We start from the raw sequence: 10,941 nt of genomic DNA on the forward strand, positions 1-10,941 counted from the left end.
TTCCTTTATTCCTGAAGACCAAAGTTTCCCTTGGATAGTATTTCTTTTCAGCCTAAAGAACTTTCTTTAGCATTTTAATTTAAGCAACTTTGGTGGTAACAAATTCCCTTAGTTTTTTTTTTTTTTTTGTATCTGAGATTATCTTTTACTTCACTACTGAAAGATGTTTTCACTAGATATAGGTTTCTAAATTGAAGGTTCTTTCTTTCAGCACTTCAAAGATATTCTGCTGTGATCTTGCTGCCATGTTTTCTGATAAGAAATCCATAGACACGTAAGTAATTGTTTTCCTGAATGTAATATATTATTTTTCTATAGCTGCCTTCAAAACACTTTTAATATTTATTTTGTGCTTTACAGCAGTTTGACTATGATTTGTCTATGTGTTGTTTTGTTTGGTTTATCCGAGTTAGGATCACAGAGCTTCAAATCTCTAAATTTATATCTTTCACTAAATTTGGCAAATTTTTGGTCACTATCTCTTCAAATATTTTTTTTCCACAATGTTTTTCCTCCTAAGATTCTAAGAACACATGTATTAGATGTTTTAATATTGTCTCATTGGTCTTTGTGGCTCCGTTTATTTTAATTTTCTGCTTTTAAAATTGGATAATTTTATTGATCTGTCTGAAAGTTCACTGACTCTTTTTTCTATATATTCTTAAGCTCATCAGTAATTTAAAGACAAAATTCAGTGATTACATTTTCTAGTCTAAAATCTTCCCTTTTTTTTTTCTATTTATTTTATTTGTTTTTGTTTATGTCATAGGGCATAGATATAATAGTAGCTTTAATAATTTTAACATCTGGGTTTTTTTAGGGGCTGGCATCTGTTTATTGTTTTTTCTCTTTTAAATCAGTCACTTTTTGGTGCTTCGTAGTATATTGTATAATTTTTCATTGTATCCTGGACATTTTGAATGCTATAATATTTAGACTCTGGTCCTGTTATAATCTGGGGAGTGGTGATGTTTTTCCTTTAGCAGACAATCAACCTGATGAGATTCAGACTGGAAGTTCTGACTTGTCTTTTGTGGAAGGTGATTCAAATTCCAGTCCCAATATTTAAGCTTTGTAATGCTAGTTTGCATCTGATCTGTGCATGCACAGCTCAAGAGTGAGTCTGAAGACTTTAGCAGGTTTGTTTATACAATTAGGAGCCATACATCCCTTCTGACTTTCTTCACCCTGGGACCCTCCACTCATTCTCTAGCCATCAAAGTCTCGTTTACATGGTTTTTCTGGCCGAACCAAGTTTGTTTGTTTGTTTGTTGTAATTAAAGTATTAGCTGCCTGTGCTGCTGCTACCATCTCACAGCTGTGCTGGGAACTCACTCATAGAGTGAAGCTATAAAAAAGAAAAAAGAAAACAGTGAAACATATCTCATCAGTCACTTCTCTAAATGTTGACAGCCACCCTTAATCCATCTAAATTTTCCTTATTGTTCAGCATGCTCAGGTTTTTTTTTACATGTTTTGTTAAGAATTTTTAGTTGTAAGCAGCAGGAGAGATGGGCTGTAATGGGCTCCTGTGCCCATGTTGGAGCTGGAACTTCTCAAGATTCAGTTTTTATCTCTCTTAGAAAGTGCTACTGCAAGTGAAAAATAAAATATACCTTAACATTTTTTTTTACAGCTAGAAACTGAATTCCAGAGAACCAAAATAGATTGGAGAAGATGGCCTAGCCAGTTTGTGAAGTCATATGATATAATGGAAAAACTATACATATCAGAATGAGATAGATCTGTGAAAAAACCATGGCTTCACCACTTATTAGAGTATAATTAGTTAACTTCTTCGAGTATTAGTTTCCCTTCCAAAAATGAATGAAATCAATAACAAGGCATTCCTCCCCTCACTGCACCTCTATACTTGGAAATGAGAGAAGTGTTATTGGCAGCTGAGAGCAGATATGGAATTAATTTTATACAGTCCAAAGAAGTGATTCACAGCTCACCTCTGAGAGACGAGAGTGCTTGCTTCCAGGGCAGCAAGGCTTAAAGATCATTACTAAGCTATCATGTTCTTAGTTGACACTCAGGAATAACTTTTAGGTGATTTGTCGGCCTTAGAGATAGCTTAGTCTTCAGGGAAAGAGTATTCTGGTCATACTGATGTGAGTTCCCCGGCAGGCTGGCAGTTGAAATTTTCACTGCATTTTCTCAAATTAGGACTCTGGTTTTCTAAAGTTGTTTTATAAGATTTGTCAGTTTGATTAAGCTTTGTAGGATTTGGACAATTGGAGGATACTGACTGAATCTGAATTTGTGAGTTTGTGAGCCAGGCAAAAGAATAGCCTTGGAATATAGTAAATTTTCTAGAAAATGTCATTTTTGAAAGCTCTTTTGCAACTGGACCTCTTGGTACAATGTTAATACAAAGTGTGGTATGAAATTATTTTAAACGTTCCATGTACAATTTTTAAAAATTTAATAGTGTTTATTTTAAATAAAATAAAAAAAACTAGCACAAAAAAACCTCAATGATTCATATATTTCAGAGTTTAGAATGAGGTTATGTTTAATAAAATAGATAATTTCAAAGAAATATTAAACAAATAAAAGAACCAGTGGTATATGCATGTGACAAAAATAATGAAAAATAAATATGTGACTGAAGCTTTGAGCACACTGAATTAGCCAACAGTTGACATTGAAATGCTAATAAGATGGATGAACTAAGAAACAAAATATTGAGGGAAAGAAGATGGATTAAAAAAAGTACTCTGATTCTATTGATGTAAAGTCTAAAAACAGACAAAACTAACCTATTGCAATAGGAATCAGGATTGTGATTACTTTTCGGGAGAATGCCTAAAAGGGGCCATATGTGGTCTTCTAATACTGAAGAAAAATGTTCTGTTTTTGATCTAGTTATTCACTTTATGTAAATTCATTGATATTTACACTTATTTGTTCACTTACATGTATATGTGCTATACTTCAGTAAAATTTACATTAACAATCTAATAAAATCAGGACAAGCTAGAAATAAAATTTTCCCTATTCCATCAGCAATTTTAATCAATTTAAGTGTGCTCCATGTTAGGGTTTTATATATTTTTAAAAAGTGCTGGGCGCGGTGGCTCACTCCTGTAATCCCAGCACTTTGGGAGGCCGAGGCAGGTAGATCACATGAGGTCAGGAGGTCGAGACCAGCCTGACCACCATGGCAAAACCCCATCTCTATTAAAAATACAAAAATTAGCTGGGCATGGTGGCATGTGCCTGTAATCCCAGCTACTCAGGAGGTTAAGGCAGGAGAATCGCTGGAACTCGGGAGGCAGAGGGTTCAGTGAGCCGAGATTGGACCACTGCACTTTAGCCTGGGCGACACAGCAAGACTCCGTCTCAAAAAAAAAAAAAAAAAAGAGAAAAAAGTACCATTTAATTTGGTAGTGTGAATAAAGAAAGAAGTGAAACTAATTACTAAAACCTCATTTCTCATGCAAGCTTTTGGTTTGTGGATTGGATAAATTTACATGCCAGTATTTTTTTTCTGTAAGATAATTGGGAATTACAGTAAATGTATTTATTGTCAATAGTGCTTTTTGAATCATGGCCCAATCTTTTATACCAGGGAAAAGGAACAGTAGGGTAGAGCCTCAGGGCATTAACTTAAAAGGAAGAATATAATGCTAATTGCAGTATCCCTCAGTCATGGTTGAAATGTGTGAGTAGCCTTGAAATAGTTAAAATAAATTGATTATACATTTCTCAAGTTAATCTCGAAATCTTGATTACAATAGTGATATTTGACAGCCACAGCAGTTTTAATGATAAAAAACTCATATAAATCAATAACAAAATATGCATACCTCAGTAGGACATGGAAAAATGATATCAGTAGCCAAAGGTATTTAGTAAATATTTAAAACAATGTGAGATAACACTAGTAATGAAAGAGTGGTATATTATAATAACTAGATATTATTCAGCTATAAAATTATTAAAATTAAAAAGCATCAATAATAATCTGGTTTGGTACAGATGTGCAAAATCGTGCTCTTTAATATCAAGGTTTTTAAGCAAGTATAATAAATAGCATCCATCTTCCCCTTGCAAGTTCTGAACAAATTGAATAATAAGAGTGAGAGATACGAAGGCTGAAATGTCACATTCGCTTCTGACAAAGTTTAAGTTGGAGAATATAGCATACTATGGAAAACAAATGGTCTTCCTAATACCAAATCCCAGAACTAAGCAGACTTGTCCAGCCTCTACATGGGAATTACATCATGGCGGATCAAGAGAAAAATGTGTGTTTTTTCATGAAAAGGCTGACTTTCAGATGACAAAGAACAGACCAAATCTGAGCATACACAGTCGAGTCTTCTCAAATTTGTCAGTCAAATAAATTGCTCAATCTCCCCTGGGATAGAATAGAACAAAAAAGAGAGAGGACAAAAGTGTTGGCAAGCCAGTCCATTTGCTAGATGTTCTGAAAAATAACAGCAAAAAAAAATAAAATAAAATAAAAAATTCTCCTCTTCCTGTCCTCTGATGCAGTTAATTGTTACACCTGCAACTCATCTTGGTTGCTAGTTTTAAAGACATGACAGGAGGTGGAGAAAGACAGGGGATTGTCATCAATGAATGTGTTATTTGGATTGGATGCATAGACTGCAAAAATTGCTGTCACAATCATGCTTGGGTGTATATTATTACTAGGAAGAGAAGAAAACTTGCTAGTAGATTCCTGTTTTACCTGGGAAACAGATACAGCCCTCCACAGATGTTATTTTAGACATTTTTTTCGCTCCTTTAAGAATTTTAATTTAAAAAATATTTAATAATTTTTTACTTACTAAAAGCCTGGTCTTAATTTTATGAGAAAAAAAAAGACCAGAATAAATTTACTTTTTTTAAAAAAGAGAAAGTTGGGAAGTTTTTTTTCTTTTCTTTTCTTTTTTAAATAGAAATGCTTACGTAGGTTGTCTTGGAACACTCAGGCTGAGAGCAACCAATATTTTTGAAAGTCAAAAGAGATAAACCCAGTATATGGCAGCCCTCCAGATGATTGTTCATACTGAATAAGGGTGCTAAAAAGGTAAACAGGGTTTTTGACGGTCTCTCAGAGATAAAGGTAGGAAAATTAGAGTTTCAGGGCCTATCAAGAACAGAGGACACCAGTACCACCCCTCCAAAATTACTTGTGATTCCAAACGCATCTATGCTGGAAATAAACATAAGCCTGACATGGACTAGTCCACACAGGCCTGAAACCAATCAAATCAATCACTGATTAGATTAAGGCAATCTTTCCCCTAGCTGCCAAAACAAAAAAGCAATCTTCTTTGGAGGAAGATACTATTCATAGTGTCTCATTTTCTCTTCACATTTTTAATATATTCCAGAACTCAATAAAACAAGGTATACAGGGAGTGAAGAATTGCCCCCCAAATCAAGAAAATGTAAAGGAAACAAACTGAACTAGAAGGTGATTTACATGATAAAGTTAACAGGTGTGGACTTTAAAATAACTATGAGCAACATGTTTACAGAATGAAAATGATATTTATCAGAAGAAATTTGGAAACTATAAAAATAATCAAATGGACATTCTAGAACTAAAAACATACAATAATGGGAATTACAAACTCGATTAATGGTTTTAATATAAGATTTACAGCTAACAAGAAAACTAGTTAACTGAGAGATAAGTCAGAAGAAAATATTTAAGTTAAAGAACAAAGAAACAAAAGGATTTAAAGTATTAAAAAGTATATATGAGACTTATGATATATACAGTTGGAATATTAAAAGGAATGAAGAGAGACTAGTTCAGAAGCAATAACTAATGAGATAATGGTCAGAATTTTCACATGACAAAGAAAAATATCAGGCCACAATAACTGGACCCAAAGCAAAATAAAAAGTAAACAAAAGCTAGGTACATAATAGTAAAACTTCTGGAAATTCAAAACAAAGAGAAGATATTTAAAAGAGCCACAGGAAAAGGACAGATTTCTTTTCAAAATAGAAAAAATAAGACCAACTTGGATTTCTGCTGACTTCTCTACAGAAGTAATGAGGCAACGGAATGATATCTTCAAATTGATGAAAGACTATAGATACCTTAAATTTTGCACTAAATGAAAATTTTCTTCAACTTTCAGGCAAAATAAAGGAATGTTCAAACACAAAAACTAAGGGACTATGTTATCATCCACCTGACAGTGAAGAAAACATTAAAAGGTTTTTTTTCAAGCAGAAGGAAAACTATCCCAGATGGAAGCTCACAATTTTAGAAAAGAAAGATGACTGAAAAGATTACATTTGTGGGTCAATAAAAATAAATGTTGACCATATATAATAGTAATATCTTATGTAGCTTAAACTATTTAAAGAATTAAAATTCATGACCATAGTAATAATGCATAAAATGAAAGGAAGTAAATGGAGTTGAAGAGTTCTGAAGGTTTTTGTTTTCCTGGGAAATTGAAAAGTACTAAATTTAATAAGATTGTAATAGGTGAAAAATGTATCATTGTCTGCAGTTACCATTAAAATGATAAAATAATGATTTTAGATAAGTAAAATCAAATGGAAGAATGAAATAACAAATTTTTCTACATTTTAATCATTGGTGCATATGGAATTAATTTTAGGATAAGGAAGAGGTGGGGAGGTAACTTTCTGTGCTTATTTTTAAAATGACTTGTGAGCTACCAAAAGTTTTTGAAGCCAGACAGACTCAAGGTGACCTCTGTATCTGCCACTTCTTATTTGTATAGTTGGGGCAGTTTACCAACATTCCTGAGTCTCAGTTTCTTCTTTGTGCATTATAAAAAGCATTAACTTGAGGAATTGTTGCTAAGATTAGAAATAACGTATATAAAGCGCCTAGCATTGTACCTGGCACACTGTAGGTTCCCAATCAAGGCTGTAACTACTGTTGACTATTGACCCCTGGTAAAACAGGTAAATTTATCAGATTTACTGCACCAAGAAAAAATACTGCCTTGATAGATTCATGGGAAATTAGGGCAGGGTATTCATAGGGTTTTAAGGGGTAACTTTAAGGTAGGTCTTGCAGGGTTGGAACTGGTTAGGGCTGAGTCGAGTTTATGACATAACAGCTTTAGTTTGATGGTAATAGTGAGAAGAGAGGCTGGAAGTAAGTCTTGATGAGGAACCTGTTTTGACGAGTTAGCTGATTGATTGGCAAACAGACTTAACCTCCAGGTGTTGTATTCCTGGAGCAAGCCAGCAAGTTATTTATTCTTGGTCCCAGTATTATTTAGTATAGAGTTGGGGAATTATGTCCATTCAGTCTCAGTATTGTATACACAAAGACAGGGAATTACGATAGTTTTAGTTATCACTTCTCTTGTTAGCTAGGCGTTACTTTTAATATATGAATTAAACATAGCTGTAGAAGAAGTCCCTGCAGAAAGTGATAGGGTGCTTAATGAGAATAGTACTCTGATTACACTGGCTTTTCTAGTGATAATTTGCCTTTCATGGCTTCTTCTGCTCAGTGAACTCAACTGGAGCTCACACCAATTCCTGACTCTCTGGGTACAAAAAGTAGTAATCTTGGCCGGGCGTGGTGGCTCACGCCTGTGATCCCAGCACTTTGGGAGGCCGATGCGGGTGGATCACCTGAGGTCAGGAGGTTGAGACCAGCCTGACCAATATGGCAAAACCCCGTCTTTACTAAAAAATACAAAAATTAGCCGGGCGTGTTGGAAGCTGAAGCAAGAGAATTTCTTGAAAGCAGGAGAATTACTTGAACCCAGGAGACGGAGGTTGCAGTGAGCCGACGTAGTGGCACTGCACTGCAGCCAGGGGGACAGAGTGGGACTCCGTCTCAAAAAAAAAAAAAAAAAGTAGTAATCTCTCAATTAGATGAAATTGAACTTAACACATTCACATATTTGAACCATTCTTTGCTCCTCTCCTGATGCAATCACTGAAATTTGCCCAGGGATATTATTTTATCATTTGGCTATCATTCCTTGGACTAAATGTTTTGGTCTACTAAAACCCAGGAATTATTATTTTATTTTATGAGTTTCTTACCTTCCTCTGGGATTTAAAAACCATTTAGAGACCTAATCCTCCTGTAAATGTATTAATCATAAAGAATGTAAGGAGGGTTAAATCCTCATGGGCTTATGAAAAGAGCTATTGATACATTCTCCAAGATTTTAAGTCTAAGCTCTGGAAAAATGTAAAAGTTTTTGTTTGTTCATTTTTTGCATTGAATTTATTTGGAAGTAAGATTCTAATGAGAGGATTTGAGTAACCATCTACTGACCTAATTCCTGAAAGAGTGAATCTTATCTGTGATATGCCCCAAAGAAGATGATATTAGAAATAATCTCTTAACATTTACCGATGACATGTTCTCAAGGTTGATGAGAGATCGATGTGATGTGAATATTTCATAGTTGGATCTACCTGGCACTGAAAGAAGTGACTTGGGGGTAGGTAAATTGCGTTTGCTAGCAAGAAAATGGGTGCATAAAATAAATAGAGAATCTTACTATTCTCCCTACTGTCAGTCTCCGGGAAGATGAATGGCGGTGGTTGAATTTGTTTCTGTTTTGCTAGTAGACTATAGCTAACTGTCAAGAACAGTAGCCTCAGGGCGAATATGAATGATTAAACTGTTTAGCTTTTAATAATGTTGTGTTTGGGCATATTCTGTCAATTTTAAAACTTGAAATAAACAAATTTAATGAACTGATTGAATTTGGTGTTGTGTGGGCCTAATTAGATCCAAAGAACACCAACGGGCATTTTTTTTTTTTTATGAAAGATAATTATAGTATCTAATATTTATTGAGCACTTAGGATGTGCCAGGAATTCTGATTTAGATAATTTTCTTATTTAATCCTTACAGCAGCCTTATGAAACAGGTTCTGTTTGTAACCCATCCTTTTTTTTTTTTTTAGTGGAAAATACTAACTTATTTTTATTTATTTATTTATTTTTGAAAGAATCACTGTTATAATAACTTTAATTTATCTTGCATTTTAGAGAAGTCTATGAATGATTTTTAAAAAGCACCTCCTTACCCCATATGACGTTTCTCTGACAGGTGTTAAAGTAGGCAATGAGTATATCAACAGCTTGAACATCAGCGTCTTGCAAGGACTTCAGACCAACCAACCACTCGCCAAAAATCTTGGCAGCTTTTTTATCTTGTTTTTAATACAACGGTATATCCACTCTGATGGCAAACCTGTCTAGCCACATCTCCACAACATGCTTTGCAAAATCAGTGATTAGCAAATTACTTAGCTATGGCACGGAGCTGTGCTCACTTGCCCGTGGCAGCCTGGAAGCTGGTTTTGATACTGGCAACAGAACATCTAGAATGACAAGTTTCGCACTGTAGGAAATAGAGTCGCGTGTCCTACTGTAGGATTCTGTCCAGGGATCGGCATGTGTGACAAGTGACATATTCCTTGATATATCTTCTCAAGACATTTTCTGTTTCTGTTAGAATCTTCCTTTGATTACAAGTTGGTTATTATCATCTATAGAACCACTTGTACCCAATTCAGCCAACAAAAATGCGAGGAGATGTTTGGGCTGACGATGTAATAGTTTACAGATATCTGTAAAATTGACAAAAGAAGTTTTCTTGGTTCCTACTCGGACAACCTGTGGAGGTTTCATGACAAATTACCTTTTCTTCCCAGTAACCATATCTGGATTCTTTTCCCTCATGATGTTGAACACTCGATTCAGCAGCTCCTCCTATGTGTAGTCTCTTTCTGAGTCTGCCCAAGTAGGGCCTGTCTGATTACTGAATGAGATACCATCATCTTTTTTGCTGTCTTCATCTTCTAGAGCTTCATCTTTCTCTAATATTTCATCCTTATCTGGGAACTTAACATTCTTCTTTTTCTTCTTGTTATTGCCAAGCATAATGTCAAGGGCATCCTCTGGTTCAGTTGGTTCTTGAACATCACTTTCAATCTTAAGATCCTTTACACCTTCTTCAGCTTCATCAATATTAAATACCTTTTTAGTTTTTTTCTTCTTTTTCTTTTGATTAAAGAAGTTCAAGTCATCTAGATCATCAGAAGAATCTTTTTTCCTAGTGTCCTCTTCATCAGCTTCCAAATTTTTGTCCTCAGTTGGCTCTGGCTCCACTTCTTTTGTTTCTGAAGGCTGGGTTTCCTCTGTTTGGTATCCCCTTCCTCATCTAACATAAAAGGTTTCTTCTTCTTTTTCTTCTTGCTCATAGTAAGATAAAAAATCATAGGGCAGACACCTGATAGAGTAGAAATTGCAGGAGGCCAGGCGCGGTGGCTCACGCCTGTAATCCCAGTACTTTGGGAGGCCGAGGCGGGTGGATCACGAGGTCAGGACATCAAGACCATACTGGCTAACATGTTAAAACTCCCTCTCTTGTCCCCAGACATGGCTGTGGCTCGAGTGGGCTCAGCATGGATGGGAAGTCAGATGGGTCAGCCCCAGGCCCCGGCAGCAGCGCTGCTCTTGCCGATACCTCTCCCACCACCTCACTAGGCTCTTGCATCAGCTAAAGGGAACGACACCCCGCCCTCCCCTCCAAGCTTTGGAAATGCCTATTTTTATTTTTTTAAATTATACTTTATCTTCTAGGGTACATGTGCACAACGTGCAGGTTTGTTACATATGTATACATGTCCATGTTGGTGTGCTGCACCCATTAACTTGTCATTTACATTAGGTGTATCTCCTAACGCTATCCCTCCCCGCTCTCCCGACCCCACAACAGGCCCCGGTGTGTGATGTTCCCCTTCCTGTGTCCAATTGTTCTCATTGTTCCGTTCCCATCTATGAGTGAGAACATGTGGTGTTTGGTTTTCTGTCCTTGCAATAGTTTGCTGAGAATGGTGGTTTCCAGCTGCATCTATGTCCCTACAAAGGACATGAACTCATCCTTTTTTATGGCTGCATAGTATTCCATGGTGTATATGTGCCACATTTTC

At 35.6% G+C, this 10,941-nt stretch overlaps 1 pseudogene across 1 annotated transcript; it reads right to left on the bottom strand.

Annotated features, from left to right (window-relative positions):
- Positions 1 to 8,954: 8,954 nt before the first annotated feature.
- LOC105531858 lies at positions 8,955 to 10,227 on the bottom strand (annotated as a pseudogene). Its single transcript, XR_001004876.1, has one exon. The product of XR_001004876.1 is annotated as a eukaryotic translation initiation factor 2 subunit 2 pseudogene (transcript).
- Positions 10,228 to 10,941: the final 714 nt, after the last annotated feature.

This window comes from Mandrillus leucophaeus, unplaced genomic scaffold, assembly GCF_000951045.1.
Source record: "Mandrillus leucophaeus isolate KB7577 unplaced genomic scaffold, Mleu.le_1.0 Scaffold915, whole genome shotgun sequence".
Lineage (NCBI taxonomy): Eukaryota > Metazoa > Chordata > Mammalia > Primates > Cercopithecidae > Mandrillus > Mandrillus leucophaeus.